At 44.2% G+C, this 17758-nt stretch overlaps 1 pseudogene; it reads left to right on the forward strand.

The window, feature by feature from the left end:
• Positions 1-350: 350 nt before the first annotated feature.
• Positions 351-17758, forward strand: part of LOC114411113 — a 64412-nt pseudogene continuing 47004 nt past the window's right edge.

Here is a 17758-nt window from a genome sequence, read left to right on the forward strand (position 1 = left end):
GAGAGGTGAGGGGAGAGATCGACCTCCCTGTACAGATAGGCCCCTATACCTGTCAGGTTACCTTCTAAGTAATGGATATTAACCCGGCTTACAGCGATCTTTTGGGACGCCTGTGGATCCACTCGGTGGGAGTCATTCCTTCTACACTCCACCAAAAACTGAAGTTTGTAGTGTAGGGGCATTTGGTCATTGTATCGGGGGAGGAAGACATCTTGGTAAGTTGCCCGTCCTCTATGCCATATGTGGAAGTCGCGGAGGAGTCATTGGAAACAGCCTTCCAATCTTTTGAAGTAGTAAGCATTGCCTCCGTAGATTCCCTCTCTGGGCAACCTTGCCTGTCCGACACGGCAATGATGGTGGCCCAGGTGATGTTAGGGAATGGCTATGAGCCCGAAATGGGTTTAGGCAAGAACAACGGCGGCAGAACCAGCCTGGTAAGCACCAGAGGAAACCACGGGAAGTTTGGATTAGGCTATAAACCCACGCAAGCGGACATAAGGAAAAGCGCCGTGGGAAGGAAGAGCAGAAGCCAAGGTTCGCAATTGGGATGACAAGTCGAAGGAAGGCCGCCTTGCCACATCAGTAGGAGCTTTATAAGTGCGGGTCTAGGACACGAAGGCCAAGTCGTTGCGATATGCGAGGATGACTCTCTGAGTGGGTCGGATTTGGTACGACCATGCCCTCCTGGTTTCCGACTAGGAAATTGGTAAGTGGAGGAGCGCCCGGACATTTACGCGACAAGCATAATGTAACCCTTTGTGGCTTTTAAACTCTACGGTTGGGCCTAGGCTTTAGAGTTTCCTTTTGTTAAGGCATTATGTCTTTTGTTCCTGAATTTATAATATAAAGATCTTTCTTCATCTGTTTCTGCGCCTCTACCCATTCTCATTCATTTGCATGTTTATTTTCTTTACACTTGAAACGCCAGATCCGACGACGAGTCCCTTGAAGGTACTAATACCTGGGACCCGACCATTGATTTCAAGCAAGAAGCGGGTCAGACGGAGAATGAAGAGGACGAGGATGTGGGACTTCCCCCAGAGTTAGAGAAGATAGTCGCTCAGGAGGACCGAGAGATGGGACCTCATCAAGAAGAGACAGAACTAGTGGACTTAGGAACCGACAGTGGGAAAAAGGAAGTAAAGATAGGCACGGGTATGACCGCACCCATCCGTGAAGAATTGATGGCCCTGCTAAAGAACTACCAAGACATCTTTGCCTGGTCATACCAAGATATGCCCGGTTTGAGTTCTGACATCGTACAACACAAATTACCTCTAAATCCTGAGTGTTCCCCAGTAAAACAAAAGCTGAGGAGGATGAAGCCCGGGACATCCTTGAAAATAAAAGAAGAGGTAAAGAAACAATTTGACGCTGGTTTTTTGGTTGTCACTCGGTACCCAGAATGGGTTGCCAACATTGTACCAGTCCCTAAGAAGGATGGGGAGGTGCAAATGTGTGTAGATTATCGGGACCTGAATCGAGCCAGTCCCAGGGACAATTTTCCTCTGCCGCACATCGATATCCTCGTGGATAATACGGCCAATTTCTCTTTGTTTTCCTTCATGGATGGGTTCTCCGGTTACAATTAGATAAAAATGGCGCCAGAGGATATGGAAAAGACTACGTTCGTCACCTTGTGGGGGACGTTCTATTATAAGGTGATGTCCTTTGGACTCAAGAACGCCGGGGCAACTTATCAACAGGATATGGTGGCTTTGTTCCATGATATGATGCACCGAGAAATCGAGGTCTATGTGGACGACATGATTGCCAAGTCTAAGACCGAGGAGGAACACCTTGTCAACTTGCGGAAGTTGTTTGAAAGGCTTAGGAATTATCGATTGAGGTTAAACCCCGCTAAGTGCACCTTCGGGGTCAGAAAAGGATAGAGGTGAACCCCGAAAAGGTGAAAGCCATCCTTGAGATGCCAAAACCGCATATCGAGAGGCAGGTCCGAGGTTTCCTGGGAGTTTGAACTACATTGCTAGATTCATATCACAGCTCACCACTATCTGTGAACCGTTGTTCAAACTCTTACGCAAGAACCAATCCGTCCGCTGGAACGAGGATTGTCAAGAGGCATTTGGAAGGATCAAACAGTGTCTCATGAACCCTCTTTTGCTTATGCCGCCAGTACCCGGAAGACCTCTAATCTTGTATATAATGATTTTGGATGAGTCGATGGGATGTATGCTGGGGCAACATGACGAGTCCGGGAAAAGAGAGCACGCTGTCTACTACTTGAGTAAGAAGTTCACGGCCTGTGAAATGAACTACTCCCTACTCGAAACAACGTGTTGTGCTGTAGTCTGAGCGTCCCACCGTCTAAGACAATACATGCTGAGCCATACCACCTGGTTGATATCCAAGATGGACTCGGTTAAGTACATCTTTGAGAAGCCTGCTCTCACAGGGCGGATCGCCCGGTGTTAGGTTTTGCTATCCGAGTTCGATATAGTCTACATCACCCAAAAGGCGATAAAAGGAAGCGTCTTGGCAGATTATTTGGCTCAGCAGCCTCTCAACGACTATCAACCCATGCATCCCGAGTTCCCGGATGAGGACATCATGGCCTTGTTTGAGGAAAAGCTAGACGAGGACCGAGACAAGTGGATCGTGTGGTTTGATGGAGCGTCAAACGTTCTAGGCCATGGCGTTGGGGCAGTATTGGTCTCTCTGGACAATCAATGTATACCTTTCACAGCTAGGCTGGGGTTCGATTGCACCAACAACATGGCTGAGTATGAAGCGTGCGCCCTGGCCGTCCAGGCAGCAATTGACTCCAATGTCAAGCAACTCAAGGTTTACGGGGACTCAGCACTGGTGATTCACCAACTGAGAAGGGAATGGGAAACTAGAGACCCTAAGTTGATACCCTACCAAGCCTATATCAAGGAATTAACTGGTTTCTTTGATGAGATCTCCTTCCATCACGTTCCCCGAGAGGAAAATCAAATGGCAGATGCGCTTGCCACTTTAGCGTCCATGTTCTAGCTAACACCGCACGGGGACCTATCGTACATTGAGTTCAGGTGTCGTGGCAGACCCGCACATTGTTGTCTGGTGGAAGAGGAACAGGACGGTAAGCCCTGGTATTTCGATATCAAGTGATACGTTGAAAGCAAAGAGTACCCACCGGAGGCTTCTGACAACGACAAAAGGACATTGAGGAGATTGGCGGTCGGCTTCTTCATGAGCGGAGGCATACTATATAAGAGAAACCATGACATGGTTCTGCTACACTGCATGAACGCTAAGGAAGCAGAAAACATGCTGGGGGAGGTCCATGAGGGCTCTTTTGGTACGCACGCTAATAGGCACGCCATGGCTAGAAAGATCTTAAGGGCGGGTTACTATTGGCTCACCATGAAGAGCGATTGTTGTCTCCATGTGAGGAAATAACACAAATGCCAGACATTTGCAAACAATGTCAACGCTCCGTCCTTGCCTCTAAATGTCTTGGCCGCACCGTTGCCGTTTTCCATGTGGGGAATAGATGTGATTGGGGACATAGAGCCCAAAGCTGCAAATGGACATCGTTTCATCCTAGTGGCGATCGATTACTTCACTAAGTGGGTCGAAGCCGCATCGTACGCTAGCGTCACCAGGAGTGTGGTGGTCAGGTTCATTAAGAGGGAAATCATCTGCCAATATGGTTTGCCGAGGAAGATTATCGCGGACAACGGCACCAACTTGAATAACAAGATGATGGGGGAAATGTGCGAGGAGTTTAAGATCCAACATCACAATTCCACGCCCTACTGACCAAAGATGAACGGAGCTGTGGAGGCAGCCAATAAGAATATCAAGAAGATTATCTAGAAGATGACCGTGTCATACAAAGATTGGCACAAGATGCTCCCATTCACGTTACATGGTTACCGAACCTCAGTGCGCATGTCAATCGGGGCAATACCGTTCTCATTGGTATATGGAATGGAGGCTGTGCTACCGTTTGAGGTGGAAGTCCCGTCATTAAGAATCTTGGCGAAATCCAGATTAAAGGAATCAGAATGGGCCCAAGCACGTTTCGATCAGCTTAATCTCATAGAAGGCAAGCGTTTGGTCACCATGAGTCATGGGCGTTTATATCAAAAACGAGTGAAGAACGCTTTTGACAAGAAGGTACGCACGTGCCGGTTCAGCGAAGGGGACTTGGTGTTGAAGAAAGTCTTCCAAGCTCTGAAAGACAACAGAGGGAAGTGGGCCCCAGACTACGAAGGGCCTTTCGTTGTAAAAAAGGCTTTCTCCGGAGGGGCCCTGGTGCTCACCAACATGGATGGCGAGGAGCTACCTTCACCCGTGAACTCCGATGTTGTCAAGCGATACTACGCTTAGAATCTGGGGCAATTGAGGAAGTCACTGCATGTTCTTTTATTTTTGTGTGTCCTTCTTGGTTTCCTCTAGGGATTCCTGTCCTCTGTAATTTTCTCATCACAGTCCCTTGAAAGAAAAGAACGTGGGATTGAGGTTCCGGTCCTCACTTTGTGCTTTAAAATATGTGCAGTATTTGATTGACCTGAGCGTTTTCGCTTAGTCCATGGGATGCCCCAAGCGCTTAATTGAAACTGAACCCGACCAGCTTTCACTAAAAAGATTATTGCATTTGAAAACGCTCATGCATACGCATATGCATGCATATTTGTTATCTTATGACAGGAGCAGAATCGTCTTAGGCGATGGTCAAATATCGGGCCAAATCCAAAGACAGAGACAAATCGAGGTAAACAGTAACGTGGCCACGGTTTGCTGCGCTTTGTCATTTCTTGCTTTCAGGTACTTAGGGACGGACGCGAGTAGAGGCTAGGCCCATGATCGATGGATTGTTGGCCCATGCCCAGCTCCGGACAAGCGGGAGGCGCAGTTGGGAGGCAGCCTAGTATCCTTTAATTTCCTAGTTATTATTACTGTTGTGTTTATAAGGTAATGGTCGGATGCCTAATCTACCTTAAGGGGGTTCGAGTAAGCGAACGTCGACCCATAAAGAGCGCATACCTGTGTCTTCCCAAAACAAAAAACAAAAAAAAACGAGGGGAGGAGGAGTTTCTCTCCACCCAAAACTCCCCTTCCTCATTCAAAAGACGCAACACCCATGGGTTTTGCAGATTTTCGCCCCTAGGCCACCATTTTTGTGCTTTTGCTTCCATTTTTAGTGTCTTTGGTCACTCCATACAAGTGCACTACCCTTTGGTTTCTAGCTTTCCATTGATGCCTTTTATGCTTTGAATGGTACATAATTTGACCAATTCCGTGAGACAATTTGAGGCAAATTTATGCTTTGTTTCTTTGAATTGAGGGGTTGTAGGGGATGGCCTTAGGCCTAGGTTGTGTTCTGAGATGATGGGGCAAGCCACATTGCCCCCATTCCCTTGTTGTTGGTACCCAAAAGTGCGCCCACCAAGTGCTTGGTGAAATGCCTCAATGGTATTTTCGCCTAAGTTTGTAAAAATGGCTTTTAGATTGGACTTATGTATGTATGATTACCATTTTTTTGGATGCGAACAGCTTGCGAGAATTAGGATAAATGCCAAAACATGACTTAGGCCTTGGGGGCCCAAGCTTTTTTTTGTTGAAATACAAGAAGGCATGATGAGTGAGAGCATGTTGGTGAGGTTTCCCCTTAAGGCCAGCACTTGGTTTGGGCTGCACCATGTTTTCCTTGCACCTAGATAGTGTGAAAATGTCGTTCACCATGTACATGTGTATGTTGAATAGGTAGCTAAATGCTTTGAAAATGTGCATATATGTTGAAAATGGCACGAAAATGCTTCTCAAAATAGGAACATATGATATGAAATTGCCTTTCAAGAATGTGAATGAGTAGTACAAAAATTGCTTTTCGAATGAAGGTGCGACCTGAAATTATTTTCAAATGAGTGTAAACATGTGCGAATATATAACATGAAGTTGCCTCTCAAATGTATGAGCATGTATGTGAATGAAATGTGAACATATAGCAAACAGAATGGGGTAGGTAGGTGGCAAAAGCCTTGGAAAATATGTATGGATAGTTTGACACATAGCGTAAGAAATTTCTTTGCAAAAATGAAAGTAGATGCATCTTATAGGATGCCGTCCATCGAGGGAAAGATAGGTATAAATGTATGAATATCCTAGGAGAACCCGCACATTAACGCGTAAGCATTCCTTTCAAAACTCATATGGATATTCATGCTTTGTTGGAAAAAAGGGTACGCTGTTTGGCTTGATCTGGCTTTCGTTTTGATTAAGTTTTCTTAAACTAACTTTATAAATGTTTTTGCAGGAAATGGCTCCGAAGAAACTCTCCACGAAGAGGTCTAGAAGAGACGCCACAGGAGAAGGGTCCAGTGCCGCCCCTGAGTTTGATAGTCATCGTTTCCGGAGTGTCAAGCACCAACAGTGCTTCGAGGCCATCAAAGGATGGTCGTTCCACAGGGAGAGGCGTGTTCAGCTCAGAGAGGATGAGTATACGGACTTTCAGGAGGAGATAGCTCGCAGACGTTGGACAGCGCTGGTGACTCCCATGGCCAAGTTTGGCCCTGAGATAGTCCTAGAGTTCTATGCTAATGCTTGGACCACAGAGGAAGGAGTGTGAGACATGCGTTCATGGGTGAGGGGTCAGTGGATTCCCTTTGACGCAGATGCCCTCAGCCAGTTCCTGGGTGACCCACTAGTTTTGGAGGAAGGCCAGCAGTGTGAGTTCAGCCAGAGGAGGAACAGGGTCGACGAGGAGACCATTGCCCAGCTGTTATGCACAACGGGGCAGGATTTCGCCCGGACAGCTGCAGAGAGGCGGGTGCGGATCATGCGCACCAACATGACCACTTTGACCCAGACATGGATGACACTGCTGCTCAGCAATGTCATGCCTAGCGATCATAACTCCGATCTCCCTCTGCCTAAGTGCCAGTTGGTGTATGCCATCCTAACATGGATGAACGACCACGTGGCCCTGGTGATTCCTGACGCCATCTATTTGTTTACAGGTATGCCACCCACCAGGCACCCTTTGGACCCGGATAAGTCTAATAGGGCCCTGTGGTTTCCAGCGTTGATCACAGGCCTTTGCCAGTCATTCGGGGTTCCCGTCACCCCCAGTAAAGTTATTCGACCGCCGATCACCTGGGCCTTCATCGAGAAGTACTGCACGCCTAGGGTGATGCACATCAGGCCGCAGACGCACCGCCACCACCTCAGCAGGCCGATCTCGCTGGATCACTAGGCATGGAGCGTTATCTACAGCACTTGGTTTGCGAGCAGGCGGCCAACCACTATGGGCAGGTGCAGATACATGAGTGTCTCTACCGGTTCAGGCTCAGTCAGTAGGGGCAGGGTTTTGCTCCTTTTGCATGCCCTACTCCGGAGCAGTTTGGGGCTGAGGTCGCATGGCCCGGAGACTGGCCCGAGGCCCAGGCAGGGGAGGAGCCTGCAGGATCCCCCGGTGAGGCAGAGGAGACCCGTATGGATGAAGATATGACTGACTTGCTCGGTTTCTTGGGAGGAAGCGGAGCCACGTGACCGAGGTCACTGCACTTTTGTTATTGAAATTACTGTTTTCTGTTATTGTCTATGTTGCTATTGACATTACTGTTTTCTGTTATTGTCTATATGGTTACTAACATTGCTGTTATTATTTTTTGTTTCTGTTAGAATTTGGCGCTATGGCTCTCAATTATTTCATCACCGTTTTTTTTTGCGACTTACCATTTCGTGCATTTTTTTCGTTTACCTTGTGGTTGGACGTAAGCAGGTAGTGTGTGCCCTCGTTCGCATGACCTGTTCAAAGAGAAAAAGAAAAAAAAAAGAAATAAACAAATGATAATAACTTAAAAAGGGAAAGAAATAATGCAGAGAGAAAATATATCTTTCGGCTAAAAAGCCAACACGTTTTTGAAAAGAAATAACTTCCAGCTTTTCTTTGAGGGAAAAAAAGGATTCGCTGATCATAACCAGTTTTTGAAAAAAAAAATGTGTATGCACCTGAAGGGTGAATGCTATGAAAATTTTCCCGAACACCCAAATTAGACTCGGATGAATGCATAAATTGATAAAAGAGCATATTTTGAAAACACTGGGTTGACTTAAATAGGAAAAATGAATCCTGAGCCCTAGTGTCACATGACCATAGAAACTTGATGCTTGAGTGTCCACATGAGTGCGGGCATGACCAGTTTTACATAAAATTTCCAAATCATCATTGTTGCGTGTGTGTCATGGAAATAATGCGGGGCATCCCTTTTATCCCTCAACCGCTGGCCAAACCCACACCCTGACATATATCATGTGCAACCGTTCTACAAGCCTTGAGACAAAATCCCAACTTACCATAAACCTTGACCCAGGGTGAGAATGTCCATCCCTGCTATTGGAAGAAAACAAAAAAAAGAAAAAAGGAGAAAATTCCCAATCAAAGAGTGGGAGAAAGCAAAAAAAGAAGAAAGAAAATTCCCGATCAAGGATCGGAAGAAAACAGAAGAAATATGCAGAAAGGTCTTTGGATCAGACAACATATGAACAATACAGAATTGTCACCAAGTAAACAAAAAAAGAAAGGAAACCACGACCTAAAGTGGTCCTCTCCCTTTGGTTGCAACCAAAATCCTGTGTGTCGATGACTTGTTCGCCTCACACTAAACAAAAACAAAAAAGGAAAAGGCCAAAAACACTCAAAGCCAAATTTCCCACCAAGAAAACAAACTATTCCCAAGGAAAAGTCCTATTGATCCATGATCACGCATGTAATCTTTGATTTGATAGGAAATGATTTGCAAAATCAAATCATGACATATCTATGGTTCGGAATTAGGATGAAACACTTACCTGTGTGAGGTTGATACAATTTGAGTGATTTTCTTCTATTTTTGTTGAACCCAGTGTTTCCTCAAATGGTCATTTAGAAACGAAATGCTAACGTCCAAAATCTCATTAATGGTTAAGAGAAAATTTCATCAGCATACTTTCCTTCCCCGATAGACACATTGTTTTTCATCCAAAAAGCATATGTTGCTCTGATCAGTTGGAAGTTTTATCTCTTTACTAAAGCATGTTCGCATTTTAGTGAAGAAAACACCGAGACTATTTTAGTCTCACGGTTATCCAGAACTACGTAGGTCTGAGTTCTTCATCACAAATTGAGGATATGTAGGAGTAAGAGCCTCGCTTTTGTCGGCTGCCCCACAATCTCTATCATACTGACCCTGAGGCCATGTGGCACGCAAAGACAAATTATGGTCATTCTGCACCTTTTGTCATCCAGAGGCGGCGAGCCCAATGACATGTGGAGACAAATTATGGTCATTCCGCACCTTTTTGTCAACCAGAGGCAAGCGAGCCCGTTGACACATAGAGACAAATTATGGTCATTCTGCACCTTTTGTCATCCAGAGGCGCAGAGCCCGATGACATGCGGAGACAAATTATGGTCATTCCGCACCTTTTGTCAACCAGAGGCAAGCGAGCCTGTTGACACGCAGAGACAAATTATGGTCATTCTGCACCTTTTTTCATCCAGAGGCGGCGAGCCCAATGACATGCAGAGACAAATTATGGTCATTGTTGCTACCTACCCTTCGGTGGGAGGGCGACACGTGACTCGCGGGTGCGTGTTCCAAGAAAGGAATACGCGTGGAGTCGCCACCACCATTTATTTGAGGAAAACGTCGGAAAAACCGGAAAAAGACGTGATCTACGAACTTTAAGTGAAAGGTTCGGGAGTTGTATTTACGCACGGAGAAGGTATTAGCACCTCACACGTCCGTCACAAGAGACGACAACCTTTAATCAAATGTGCAACTATGAATTCAATTTATGTTCTTCTCCCTTTTCACATTTTTTATGTCTTTTTATGCCTATTTATATTTTTATCTTTTTGTGGTCGACGAGGGTTTGTCCCTTGCTCCTACGTATTCCTCAATTGTGATAAGGAAATCAGACCTACGTAGTTCTTTGTGAACAAAGCGTTTGGTTAAGTTATTTTTTATCCCTTTTTTGCAAGATATGTTTTTATTGAATGAAAGGTCATTTAAGGCATTGGACCATTAAACAATCCTTCGATTCTTTTGAAAAGAGAGAAAACATTAAGGCATTGGACCATTAATGATCTCTTTATTTTTGAAAGAGGTAATAAAGTTACATATTGATTTTAGGCCTTGAGAAACCTACATTCAACTAATAAAAACGGAAAAGACCATTTCAAGGCGTTGGACCTTAAGAATGGCTTTTTTAGGTGATGACAAAAAATTTGGTTTATGAATTGATTTTAGCCTTAGTTTCACTTTGGTTATTAGTCGATTCGATTAAGAAAGAGAAATCCCAAAGAAAACGTCCGATTGATTTTTTTTTATTTATTTTATTAAAAGATATTTTTGATTATTATATTATTATTTCGCCTCTTTTTGGTTTTAAACGTGGTTACGGCATGACCGAACGGTTGGAATTCATTTAACAGAAATTAAAGGATGTTACAATACGAATGATCGGTGGAAATTTATTTTATTTTTGATGAGGCGAGAAAATGACTTAAATAAATGACGAAAGCACGTCAAAAGGGGGTACGGAAAGTAAATGAAATAAAAATAAAAGCACGCGAAACAAATGAGAACCACTAAGGGTACATAGAATGAATTGAAAAGTTCGATTTCAGGAACTTACCGGTTGAAGACCGAAGAACGACGAAGAACAAACGACGAACGACGAAGAACGGTTGAAAATCTTCGCGAAATCACACACGGAAACGTCACGGAAGCGTTACGGAAGTGCCTCGGCTTGGATTTTCTTCACAGAAACAATTTTTCTCACCAATTTTATGTGAATCTCAGATACCAGGAGGGTTGAATATTTTTGTTCTTCCCTCCTGCCCTTATTTATAGTTAAATGGGGGAGGAGCTTGCAACCCAGCTCGCCCAGGCGAGCTAGGTTGCTTCCTCCAGAAGCAACCGCCTTCTGGAGGAACATCCTGGAAGGCCCAAGTGGGCCTGGTTGCTATTTGCACCCCCATTTTTACCAAATACACCCCTTGCCTTTTTTTGCTGATTCTTTTTCCGTAATGTTACGGAAACTTACAAATTTCGTAACGATACTTATTTTCTTTCCGTAATGTTACGGAACCTTACAGATTACGTGATCATCCCTTTTTTTGCCTTCCGGAATGTTACAAAACTTTACGGATTGTGCATTTACATTTCCTTTTGACTTCTGGCATGTCACGAAAATTCACGGGTTGTGCAACAATGCTTTCTTTTGACTTCCGACATGCCATGGAACTTCACGAATTGCCCAACGATGGATGCCAAGTACCTCGAAGTGGTCAAACGAGGGTCGCATCCCAACAACGGATGGTCCCCGGACGAAATTAGGGTATGATAGTTGCCCCTTTTTACTTGTCTTTTATTGGAGATAAAAAGGAAGTAAAGATAAGACACTAATTTCGTTCGAGCGAAACACCATTCGGCCGATGAATCTCCCTGCCAGCGGAACCTGCAAAAATTTTGAAAATGATCAGTACCGACACATCATCCTGATACTGTCGAATTCATTCCTCCTGGTTGACACAAGGCGCAGAATGACCATAATTTGTCACTGCATGTCTTTGGACGCGAACGAGCCTGGGCGGCAAGGCGTAGAATGACCATAATTTGTCTCTGCGTGCCACCAGACACGATCGCCTCCGGATGGCGAAAAGGTGTACGAAATGACCATAATTTGTCTTCACCCACCTCTCGACTTACTGTCCCCGAATGATAAAGGGCGTAGAATGACCATAATTTGTCTCTACGCGTTTATCACTCGACTTGCGAAATCTGAATGACAAAGGGCACAGAATGACCATAATTTGTCTCTGCGCATTTATCACTCGACTCGCTGCTCCTGATTGACAAAGGGCACAGAATTTGTCTCTGCGCGTTTATCACTCGTCTTGCGAAATCTGAATGACAAAGGGCGCAGAATGACCATAATTTGTCTCTGAGCGTTTATCACTCGACTTGCTGCTCCTGAATGACAAAGGGCGCAGAATTTGTCTCTGCGCGTTTATCACTCAACTTGTTGCTCTTGAATGACAAAGGGCGCAAAATTAGTCTCTGCGCGTTTATCACTCAACTTGTTGCTCTTGAATGACAAAGGGCACAAAATTTTTTTCTCTGCGCGTTTATCACTCATCGAGCGTGCGGATGACCGCATGTCATCGGGCCCGCCGCCTCTGGATGACAAAAGGCACAGAAGACAACATTAGTCTCTGTGCTATCATGCTTTGAGTCTTATAGATGGCAAAAGAAAGTTTTAAAAGTGTGGGACCAAATGGTTCCCGCATGTCATCGGGCCCACCGCCTCTGGATGACAAAAGGCGCAGAAGATGACGTTAGTCTCTGCGTGCTATCATGCTTTGAGTCTTATAGATAGCAAAAGAAAGTTTTAATAGTGCGGGACCAAATGGTTCCCGCATGTCATCAGGCCCGCCGCCTCTGGATGACAAAAGGCGCAGAAGACGACGTTAGTCTCTGCGTGCTATCATGCTTTGAGTCTTATAGATAGCAAAAGAAAGTTTTGGACCAAATGGTTCCCGCATGTCATCGGGCCCACCGTCTCTGGATGACAAAAGGCGTAGAAGAAGACGTTAGTCTCTACGTGCTATCATGCTTTGATTCTTATAGATAGCAAAAGAAAGTTTGAAACGGATAACCATCAGGTGTCTCCGCATGTCACATGACCACAGGGTCAGTATGACGGAAATTGTGGGGCGGCCGACAAAAGTGAGGCTCTTGCTCCTACGTATCCTCAATGAGGAACTCAGACCTACGTAGTTCTGGATAACTTGTGAGACTAAAAATAGTCTCGGTGTTTTCTTCACTAAAATGCGAACATGCTTTAGTAAAGAAACAAAACTTCCAACTAATCAGAGCAACATATGCTTTTCGGACGAAAAACAATGTGTCTACTGGGGAAGGGGAGTATGCTGATGAAATCTTCTCATAATCATAAATGAGATTTTGGATGTCAGCATTTTGTTTCTAAATGACCATTTAGAGGAAACACTGGGTTTCCACAAAAATAGAAGAAAATCACTCAAAGTGTATCAATCTCACACAGGTAAGTGTTTCATCCTAATTCCGAACCATAGATATGCCATGACTTGATTTTGCAAATTATTTCCTATCAAATCAAAGATTACATGCGTGATCATGGATCAATAGGACTTTTTTCTTGGGAATGGTGTTTTTTGGTGGGAACTTTGGCTTTGAGTGTTTTTGGCCTTTTCCTTTTCTGTTTTTGTTTAGTGTGAGGCGAACAAGTCACCGACACACAAGATTTTGGTCGGCAATCAAAGGGAGAGGATCACTTCAGGTCATGGTTTCCTTTCTTTTTGTACTTACTTGGTGATAACTCTGCATTTGTTCAGATGTCGTCTGATCCAAAGACCTTTCTATATATTTCTTCTGTTTTCTTCCGATCTTTGATAGGGAATTTTCTTTCCTTTTTTGCTTTCTCCCACTTTTGGATTGGGAATTTCCTCTTTTTGTTTTCTCCTGCTCTTTTGATTGGGAATTTCCTTTCTTTTTATTCATTTTCTTCTAAGGGCAAGGATTGACATTCTCACCCTGGGTCAAGGTTTGTGGTAAATTGGGATTTTGGCTCAAGGCTTGTAGCACGGCTGGACATGATATATGTCAGGGTTTGGTTCGGTTCAGGGATAAAAGGGGATGTCCCACATTATTTCCATGACACAAATGCAACAATGATGATTTGGAAATTTTATGCAAAACTAGTCGTGCATGCACCTATGTGGACACTCAAGTGTCAAAATTTTTTGGTCATGTGATGCTAGGGCTCATAATTCATTCTCTCTACTTTAGTCCACCCAGTGTTTCAAAAATATGTTCTTTTATCAATTTGTACATTCATCCGACTCTATTTTGGGTGTTTGAAAAAAAACTTTCACAACATTTGCCCTTCAGGTGTATACACATTTTTTCAAAAACTGGTTATTGTCGCAACCTACCCTTTCGCGGGCGATCGAGGCGAGGCTCACGGGTGCGTCTTCCAAAGGAGGAAAATGCGCAGAGTTGCCACCAATGTTTATTTGTGGAAAACATCGGAAAAACCGAAGGAAACCGGTCATGAAGAATATTCCAGATTCGGGAGTTGTATTTACGTTTGAGGAAGGTATTAGCACCTCTCACGTTTGTCCCAAAGGACAACAACCTTAGATTAGAATTGTGTGAAATCATGCATCTAAACTTTTATTTCTTTTTTATTTTTGATGTCGACAACAGCGGGGCTCTTGCTCCTACGTACCCTCCGTCGAAGAGGAAATCATACCTACGCAGTTCTTTCTAAAGGGCGAATCAAGCGATTCTTTTTACTTGGAAGGTGGTCCTTTTAAGGCGTTGGACCTTAAAATGATCCATTTTTACTTGGTGAGAAAAACTGAGGTATCGAACCTTAAAATCCTTTTTTAGTGATTTTTTGCGGACGAGCTTGACTTTGCGAGTTGATTTTAGCCTTAGTTTCACTTTAGTTATTAGTCAATTCAATTAAGAAAGAGAAATCCGAAAGAGAAACGTCCGATTGATTTTTTTTAGTTTATTTTACTAAAAGATATTTTTTTATTATTATATTATTATTTTACCTCTTTTTGGTTTCCAACGTGGTTACGGCATGACCGAACGGTCGGATTTCATTTTAACAGAAATTAACGGATATTACAATTCAAATGATCGGTGGAAATTTATTTTATTTTTTGATTAGGCGAGAAAATGACTTAAGTAAACGACTAAAGCATGTCAAAAGGGGGTACAGAAAGTAAATGAAACGAAAATAAAAGTACGCGAAACAAATGGGGACCACCAAGGGTACGTAGAATGAATTGAAAAGTTCAATTTCGGGAACTTACCGGTTGAAGACCGAAGAACGAACGACGAACGACGAAGAACGGTTGAAAATCTTCGCGAAATCACCCATGGAAACATTACGGAAACGTTACGGAAGCGCCCCGTCTTGGATTTTCTTCACGGAAACAAATTTTCTCACTAATTTTAAGTGATCCCGAAGTACCAGAAGGGTTGAACCCCTTTCTCCTTCACCCCTCCCTCCATTTATAGGAAAATAGGGGCGGAGCTTGCCACCCAGCTCGCCCAAGCGAGCTCAGCACACCTAGGCGAGCCAGGTTGCTTCCTCCAGAAGCAACCGCTTCTGGAGGAACATCCTACTTGGCCCAAATGGGCCTGGTTGCTATTTGCACCCCATTTTTACTAAGTACACCCCCTTGCTTTTTTTTTGGTGATTCTTTTTCCGTAACGTTACGAAACTTTACGAATTTCGTAACGATACTTGTTTTCTTTCCGTAAGGTTACGGAACCTTACAGGTCACGTAATTACTCTTTTTTTGGCTTTCTGAATGTTACGGAACCTCACGGATTGCGTAACAATGCTTCCTTTTGATTTCCAGCATGTTACGGAAACTCACGCATTGTGTAACAATGCTTCCTTTTGATCTCCGGCATGTCACGGAACTTCACGTGTTGTGTAAAAAAGGGTGCCCAGTACCTCGATGCAGTCAACAAAGGTTGCAAGCCGTCAAACAATGGTACCCGAATGAAATTAGGGTATGACAGTTGCTCCTCTTTACTTACCTTTTATCGGAGATAAGAGGAAAGCAAAGATAAAACACTGATTTCGTCCGTCTTTCCCCTGTCCATGATTAGTCTATGACGACTCCGTCTCTCCTTCTTTCTCTGCACAACACAAAACAAACACAAACAAAAACACCAATAACATAATATATACGTATACACAGGTTTGGCGAAGGAACCGATCGGAAAAATAACAAAAAACATATTTTCCAATCACCGGAGGCTCCGCGCTTGATAACGGAGGGCGCATGAACAGCGCTAGGCAATCAATTCATGGGGCTCCGAATAGAATGGTGGAGGACACACGAACAGCGCTAGGCAATCAATTCGTGGGGCTCCGGACTTGATGGTAGAGGACGCAACAGCGCTAGGCAATCAATTCGTGGGGCTCCGGACTCGATGGTGGAGGATGCATGAATGACAATCAATTCATGGGGCTCCGGATAAGATTTGAGGGTGGAGGATAGACGAACAGCGCTAGCCAATCAATTCGTGGGGCTCCATATAAGATTTGAGGGTGGAGGATAGATGAACAGCGCTAGGCAATCAATTCATGGGGCTCCAGACTCGATGGTGGAGGATGCATGAATGACAATCAATTCATGGGGCTCCGGATAAGATTTGAGGGTGGAGGATGGATGAACAGTGCTAGGCAATCAATTCGTGGGGCTCCAGACTCGATGGTGGAGGATGTATGAATGACAATCAATTCATGGGGCTTCGGATAAGATTTGAGGGTGGAGGATAGACGAACAACACTAGGCAATCAATTCGTGGGGCTCTAGACTCGATGGTGGAGGATGCATGAATGACCATCAATTCATGGGGCTCCGGATAAGATTTGAGGGTGGAGGATAGACGAACAACGCTAGGCAATCAATTCGTGGGGCTCCGGACTCGATGGTGGAGGATGCATGAATGACAATCAATTCATGGGGCTTCGGATAAGATTTGAGGGTGGAGGATAGACGAACAGCGCTAGACAATCAATTCATGGGGCTCCAGACTTGATGGTGGAGGATGCATGAATGACAATCAATTCATGGGGCTCCAGATAAGATTTGAGGGTGGAGGATAGACGAACAGTGCTAGGAAATCAATTCGTGGGGCTCCAAACTCGATGGTGGAGGATGCATGAATGACAATCAATTCATGGGGCTCCAGATAAGATTTGAGGGTGGAGGATAGACGAACGGCGCTAGGCAATCAATTCGTAGGGGTCCAGACTCGATGGTGGAGGATGCATGAATGACAATCAATTCATGGGGCTCCGAATAAGATTTGTTGGCAAGACCGAATGGTCCACCGGGTTCTTTCACCTAAAAGGCGAACATGCTTTTGCAAGGAAAAATAAATCATCCACGAGAGCATCATATTTTAGAGAAACAATCTACTCATGCCAAAAGTAATTTTCCTTGCAACCGAAAATGAGGGGCAAGATGTCAACATTTAGCTTTTAAATGAACATTCAGGGGAAACGTCGGGTCAAACTGAAACTAGGAATAAAATCACTCATAGTGTATCAAAACTCCCACAGGTAAGTGTTTTACCCTAATCCCAAACCATAGCTTCACCATGACTTTATTTTGCACATGATTTCCTATCGAACCAAAAGATCACACGCACGATCACGGATCAATAGGATTTTCTCGAGGGTAGTGTTTTTGGAGAGGAAGCTGGGTGTTTTGGTCTCTTCCTCTTTGTTTAGGTGGGGTAGGACATCGCCAGTCGAGAGCGACTTCAAATGGAAATCCCAAAGGAAGAACGACTTTAAAAATGGGTTTTCCCTTTGCCGGCGGTTATTTACCTCGCCAAAAATTTATCTGGTCTGAAGATCTCCTGTTCTCTTTCTTGCTTTCCATTATTGATCGGGAATTATTCTGTTTTCCTCCAATCTTTTCCTTTTTACTTTCTATCGATCTTTGATCGGGAATCCTTCTTTTCCTTTTCTTTTCTTTCTTTTCATTTCTTCCTTTCCAATCTTTGATTAGGAATTCGGGTTTTAGCATTTGTTATTCGCTCTCCCTTGAGGAGATTCTGTTGTCCTTTTCTTCGGGGGAAAGGATGAGGATTCTTTTCATGGGCCAAGGTTCAAAGTAGCTTAAGGTTGTGTCTCAACATGGTCTTTTCATCGTGCGAGCCCGATT

The sequence above is a fragment of the Glycine soja genome, chromosome 5, assembly GCF_004193775.1.
Source record: "Glycine soja cultivar W05 chromosome 5, ASM419377v2, whole genome shotgun sequence".
Taxonomy (NCBI): domain Eukaryota; kingdom Viridiplantae; phylum Streptophyta; class Magnoliopsida; order Fabales; family Fabaceae; genus Glycine; species Glycine soja.